At 38.8% G+C, this 6,976-nt stretch overlaps 1 pseudogene; it reads right to left on the bottom strand.

Moving 5' to 3' along the window:
• Positions 1–666: 666 nt before the first annotated feature.
• LOC111751506 (olfactory receptor 7A10-like) lies at positions 667–1,884 on the bottom strand (annotated as a pseudogene).
• Between the last annotated feature and the right edge of the window lie 5,092 nt (positions 1,885–6,976).

Below are 6,976 nucleotides of genomic sequence, written 5' to 3' on the forward strand. Positions count from 1 at the left end.
AAAACTTAGATCATTGATTTAGACTATTCTTCTTTTCTAATATTAATATTTAAAGCTATAAATTTCACTCAAAGTACTTCTTTAGCTGCATCTCACAAAATTTCATTTTGTTTTTATTACCATTCAATTTTAAATAATATGTTAATGTTCATAGCAGTCAATGATGACTAAGAGAAAAAGCTCTCAGTGAGGGGATTAAAATGTCTCAGGCACTTGTAAAATAATTAAGCATATTGGAGTCTAAATTATAAAAAATGACAGGAAGACAGAGTAACAGAAATGAAAAGCTGACTCAAGCCTAATAAAGTAGACATCAGCATTCTAATAAGCAGTAAGCCAAGAACAAAAAATTTAAGCCCCAAGTCTTTATTATCTCCAAGATGTTTATATCTCATCATAATTTTGCCATCAAAGAGAAAATGAATTTGAAAACAGTATATTCTTAGAAATACTCATTACCACTCAGAACAAGTGGATACTCTCAAATTGGTTCTTTTCCAAAGTTGGAAACCATTTTTAGAAAAGCAAAAACATAAAATGCCAGAAATGTCTGGAGAGTCAGGGACAGCTCACACACACACACAAAAAAAAACACAATTTTCTGAATGCCAATCTGGTCCACGGATACTTGTGGATTCTTGTCCAGCCCCAAGGGAAATATTTTTGTCATTTATTTAAAATGATAACCCCAACAAGACTTTTCAAGGCCCTTTTTATATCCTTGTTTCTCAGGCTGTAGATAAAGGGATTCAGCATGGGTGTTACTATGGTGTACATCACTGAGGCTACTGCAACTGCCCTGGAATTTTGGGTAGTGGCAGAACTCAGGTAGACCCCAAGAACTGTACCATAAAGCAAAGAAACAACTGAAAGGTGAGATCCACAAGTGGAAAATGCCTTATACTTTCCCCTTGCTGATGTAATTCGCAGTATGGAAGAGACAATCTGAGACTAAGAAAATACGACACCAATGAGAGGAATAATGCCCATCACCACAGTTGCAAAATACATCTCTGTGGTATTGAGGAGGGTGTCAGAACAGGCAAGTTGGATAACCTGACTGATTTCACAGAAGAAGTGGGGAATCTCCAAGTTAGTACAGAAGGACAGCTGCAACACCAGTAAACCACGTAGCAGAGAGTCCAGAACACTCAATATCCAGGACAACAGCAGCAACAAGACACAGAGTCTGGGATTCATAGTGTAGTGCAGTGGGTGACAGATGGCCACAAACCGGTCATAAGCCATTATAGAAAGGAGAAAAATATCCAACTCTGCAAAAAAATGAAAAAATACATTTGGGTGGGGCAGCCTTGATAGGTGATGGTTTTGCTATGGGTGTGGATGTTCATCAGCATCTTTGGGATAGTGGTGGAGGTGAAACCTGTCTCTACAAAGGAAAAGTTGGCTAGGAAGAAGTACATGGGAGTGTGGAGATGGGAGCTAGTGATGGTGGCCAAGATGATGAGAAGGTTCCCAATAAAAGTGGCCAAGTACATGGACAGGAAAAGCTGAGAAAAAGAGATTGAAGTTCTTCCACTTCTGAGAGTCCAAGGAGAATAAATTCTAAAACCTCTGTGTGGTTTCCTGGTTCCATGTAGCTGGTGTGACTGTCAAGAAAGTGACAAGAAGAACAATACTGTACAAACAAAGTCAGGCATCATCAACCAGCAGCACTGCTACAGATGATGAATTTTACGTAAATAAAAGTAAATACAAATATTGTATATGACACATAAAATAAATAAAAACCTCTATTTTATCAATAGACCTGGTTCAGCTGACTATTCAGAAGATTAAAAATGTAGCCATTATTTCCACCTCTGTCCACCCTTCCAATTTAGCAAACTAATCCCTAATTATAATCTACCTCACAAAGCCAGCATTCTTTCTACATACATTTCTCTGGCATAGAATCATCTAGTTCCTTGCTCCTGAAGTGTGATCCATGACCAGCAGCATCAGCCTCACCTGGAAGCTTGTTAGAAATGCAGCCGCAATAGGCTGCACCTATTGAATGAGAATCTGCATTTTAGCAAGTTTCCAGGTGTATTAGTTTCCTAGGGACACCAAATGAACTGGTAATTTTTTCTAGGTAACAAATCACGACAAACTGGGTAGCTCACAGTTCAGGAGGCCAGAAGTTCAAAGTCAAGGTATCAGTAAGATTGGTTCCTTCTGAAGACTCTCTCCTAGCTTTTGGTGGTTGCCAGCAATCCTTGGTGTTCTTGGCTTGTAGACACATCACTCCAATCTCTGCCTCCCTCTTCACGTGGCTTTCTTCTCTCCATGTCTCTGTGTCTTCTCTTCTTGTAAAGACATCTATCACTGGATTCAGGGGAAAAAAAAAAATTTTTTTTTTTTTTTTTTTAATTCAGAGCCAACTCTAAATCCAAGATTATTTCATCACAAGATCCTTAATTAACTACGTTTGAAAAGACTCTATTTTTTAATAAGGTCACATTCTGAGGCTCCAGGTTAATGTACATTTGGGGGGACACAATTCACCCCACTACACTAGGTGATTCCTAAACAGATTTAGTTTGAGAAGCACTAATCTACCTGGTAGTGGGTGCCTCCAGAGATAAGAAGTCTCTCATTTTAAGTGTTTTTCCTTTTATTTCCTGCTTAACTATGATAATATATTACTTTTCCAAAAGCTGAAATTTGCGTCCTTGTGATTTTCATCAGCTGCACTTAATCCTGATGTCTAAATTGAAGAGGCATCTTTGGGATATCTTTCCTGAGAACACCCTCCCCACTTCTAAGAGCTGGGCTCTGTCTCTCAAATACTATGATGGGTCCCTGCTGTCAATTTTATACTGTCAAAGCCATTTGGTCAGGAGAAGACATGACAGAAGATAGCCCAATGAGCACCTTAAAACATCCCTGTGTCCTCCCACCCATGGAATCGGGAATAGAAACTTTATGATTACGATTAGTTAAGTGGGACTTTAGGACTCCCATTGTGGGGTTCATATTCTGCCAAGGGCATGGAGAAGCATAGAAAAACATTTTATACAATGAGGGAAAGAATAATTTTCATTAGACATGCAAAAATGAGTTTAGACAAGAGACACAGTGAGCATTACAGGGATAATGGAGAGAAAAGCTGCCTCAGACCCTGGAAGCTTTCCACGTCCAACCAGACACTCAAAGGCCAACCGTCTGGAGGGGTTGGTAAACTTACCAGTTGAAAGTGGAAAGTCTGGAGTCACACTACAAACTTTTGAAGCCTAACTCTTGGCACTTATTACCTATATGACCATAGGACAGTTACTCAACCTCTTTCTGCTTTTTTTTTTTATCTGTAAAATTGAGATCATTGTAGCACGTATCATGTTTTTAAGAAGGATAAATGAATTACGTATGTAAATCACTTGGGACAGTGTCTACAAATAGAAGTCTTACATAAGCATTAGCTGTAAGCTTTATGTAAGTATTATCTAATGCTATCATTGGAACATAATCTTGATCATTCGTATTTTCATTATGCTTATCTTAATGCCTTATATTGTTTCAAGAACTATAATAAAATTGAACATAAAAATATAATATTTGTTCCTGATTTTAATGAACATGCTTCTAAATGTTTTCCAATTAGTATGATGTTGATTCAGATGTAAAATACCACATCTTCATCATGTAAAGAAAATGTCTATTTAGAGAAATATACAAGAATTTTTATGTAGACAAAGGAAGATGAAATTTATCTTACTCTTATACAGTATATCTTGAGATCATATTCACAACTTACAACTGAGAAAATATTTTGTCCTATAAACTTGTCAAACAGTTTTGAAGATTTTATTGACTTTCAAAAGCTCTATGGTCATACAGATGTTGGTTGGATATGGGCTCCATCAATTATTAGCATAAGGTTGAGAAGAATAAAAGATAATACATGTGTACGTGCACACTTAGCATGGTGCTACATAACTAATGAATAAATTTTTTCATCTAACGTTGATCTTCGATGTGATTTTTAAATATTATATATTTTCACATTTTCTTAACTTCTGACAATAAGCATTTATAAAATAGAAATCAATTTCAAAAAATAAACAACAGGGAATTTTTTTTTTTTTGCTCTACGTAATGAATTCCAGATAGTTCAGTTATTAATCATTAATGCCACACAGCTGCTCAAAAAATTCAACTAATGTATTTTATGATGGGATAAGAGAATAAAGAAAAATGGCAGACAGTAGAGAAAAGTGATAAGGGGAAAAAGATAAGACAGAGACAGGATGCAGAAAGGAGAGACAAAAGTAACAAAAAAATGTTTGTTATTCCCTATTTTTATGTGTATGACTTCAGGTACAATGAGTCATGCCTTCTATTTCCTGCTTTACTGACTATTAGAAATGATGGGGTGATAGTGAATTAAATAAGCTCAAGATATTTTCCTATGTTCCTTTTCTGAAACTTTTACTGACCTTGAGTCTAGTTATAATACCAGAGGAAATGGTGGCAAGGGAGCTTAAAAACAGTGTGGGAGTGGCATCTGACTTCCTCTAACTTGAAAAGAGGAAGGAAAATCAACAGCCAAAGTCTGATTCTTATGAGCGGAGATCAGACATTCATCCTTTCTCCACCATCTTTACCAATTCTGCGACCAACTGTCCCTCCCACAGCACTGTCTACTTCTCTGCTGGGTTCGATAATTCATTGTAAGGACCACACAGAGCTTACAGACAATACTCACAATTATGGAGTTTATAAGCAAGTAACAGGCTCAGGAACACTCAAGATACAGTTCTGCCACCATGATAGCCTCTTCCCAGCCATGCCGCAGGGATGCATCTCTGGCCTCTTGGCTTCTGCCCTGCATGGGCAAATGATACAAAGCTCTTTCAGCTCCACCGATAAGTGTCCAGAGGCACTCTCACTCCACCAGTAAGCCTCAGCCCAAAGGCATTCAGCTTTCTTGCTCCGTGGGCAGGGAAGCCCATTAAGGTGTCTTCTGTTGCTCTGTCTTGCAGATCTCTCTTGCCAGTCTCTCCTGCCACCATTTCTCTGCCACTGCTTCTAACTACCTTGTTATACCTCTCTGTCTCCTAGGTCAAGGTGTTTCTCAGCACACGGATTCTGGTTCCAAAGGATACGCACTCCGTTCTAGCTGTTCTTCCTCGGTGGTTGTGAAATTCTCTCTGCCCTGAAATTGGCTCTCTTTGAAGCCTAGCCAAATAGCAAAACTGACAAATCCCCTTGGTGGACCACAATAACCTTATTTGCACAGTCCTACCCAATCACTTCGCAGTGTTATCCATAGTTTGTTATGATCCACACAGTCAATAAAAACACAGGTAAACATCCTTCTGGTATTCTCTGCTTTCAGCCAGGATCCATCTGACATCAGCAATGATATCCCTGGTTCCATGTCCTCTTCTGAAACCAGCCTGAATTTCTGGCAGTTCCCTCTCGATATACTGCTGCAGCCGTTTTTGAATGATCTTCAGCAAAATTTTGCTTGCGTGTGATATTAATGATATTGTTCTATAATTTCCACATTTGGTTGGATCACCTTTCTTGGGAATAGGCATAAATATGGATTTCTTCCAGTCAGTTGGCCAGGAAGCTGTCTTCTATATTTCTTGGCATAGACGAGTGAGCACCTCCAGCACTGCATCTGTTTACAATAGCTAAAAGATGGAAGCAACCAAGATGTCCATCAAAGGATGAATGGATAAATAAATTTTGTTATATTCACATAGTGAAAAACTACACATTGATAAAGAACAGTGATGAATCTGTGAAACATTTCATAACATGGAAGAATCTGGAAGGCATTATGCTAAGTGAAATTAGTCAGTTGCAAAAAGGACAAATATTGTATAAGACCACTATTATAAGAACTCCAGAATGTTTAAACAGTGAAGAAAATATTCTTTGATGGTTACGAGAGGGGGGAGGGAGGGAGGAAGGAAGAGGGGTATTCACTCATTAGATAGTTGATAAGAACCATTTTAGGTGAAGGGAAAGACAACACACAATACAGAAGAGGTCAACACAACTGGACTAAACCAAAAGCAAAGAAGTTTCCCTAATAAACTGAATGCTTCGAAGGCCAGTGTAGAAGGTGCAGCTGTTAGGGGACCATGGTTTCAGCGGACGTCTAAGTCAATTGGCATAATAAAATCTATTAAGAAAACTTTCTGCATTCCACTTTGGAAAGTGGCTTCTGGGGTCTTAAACGCTAGCAAGCGGCCATCTAAGATGCATCAGTTAGTCTCAACCTACCTGGAGCAAAGGAGAATGAAGATTATCAAAGATACAAAGTAATTATGAGCCCAAGAGACAGAAAGGGCCACATAAACCAGAGACTACATGAGCCTAAGACCAGAAGAACTAGATGGTGCCTGGCTACAACCAATGAGTGCTGTGACCAGGGACATAACAGAGAACCCCTGAGGGGGCAGGAGAGCAGTGGGATGCAGACCCTAAATTCATGTAAAATGACCAGACTTAATGGTCTGAGTGAGACTAGAAGGACCCCTGTGGTCATGGCCCCCAAACCTTCTGTTAGCCCAAGACAGGAACCATTCCCAAAGCTAACTCTTCAGACAGGGATTGGACTGGACAATGGGATAGAAAATGATACTGGTGAAGAATGAGCTTCTTGGATCAAGTAGACACATGAGGCTATGTTGGCATATCCTGTCTGGAGGGGACATGAGAGGGCAGAGGGGTTCAGAAGCTGGCCTAATGGATGCAAAAAGAGTGGAGGGAAGGAGTGTCCTGCTTCATTAGATGGAGACCAATTAGGAGTATACAGCAAGGTGTATATAAATTTTTGTATGAGAGACTGACTTGATTTGTAAACTTTCATGTAAAGCACAATTAAAAAAGTAGCTAAAAAAAAGTGATGTGTGAACATCACGTTGAATGAAAAATATCTAGTCATGTGAAAGAAAATAACTGGAGTATCTGACCTAGTCTTGGTAGAAGAGGAGAGGGAGAAGTTTCTAAAAAG

The sequence above is a fragment of the Loxodonta africana genome, chromosome 3 (assembly GCF_030014295.1).
Source record: "Loxodonta africana isolate mLoxAfr1 chromosome 3, mLoxAfr1.hap2, whole genome shotgun sequence".
NCBI classification, from domain to species: Eukaryota; Metazoa; Chordata; class Mammalia; order Proboscidea; family Elephantidae; genus Loxodonta; species Loxodonta africana.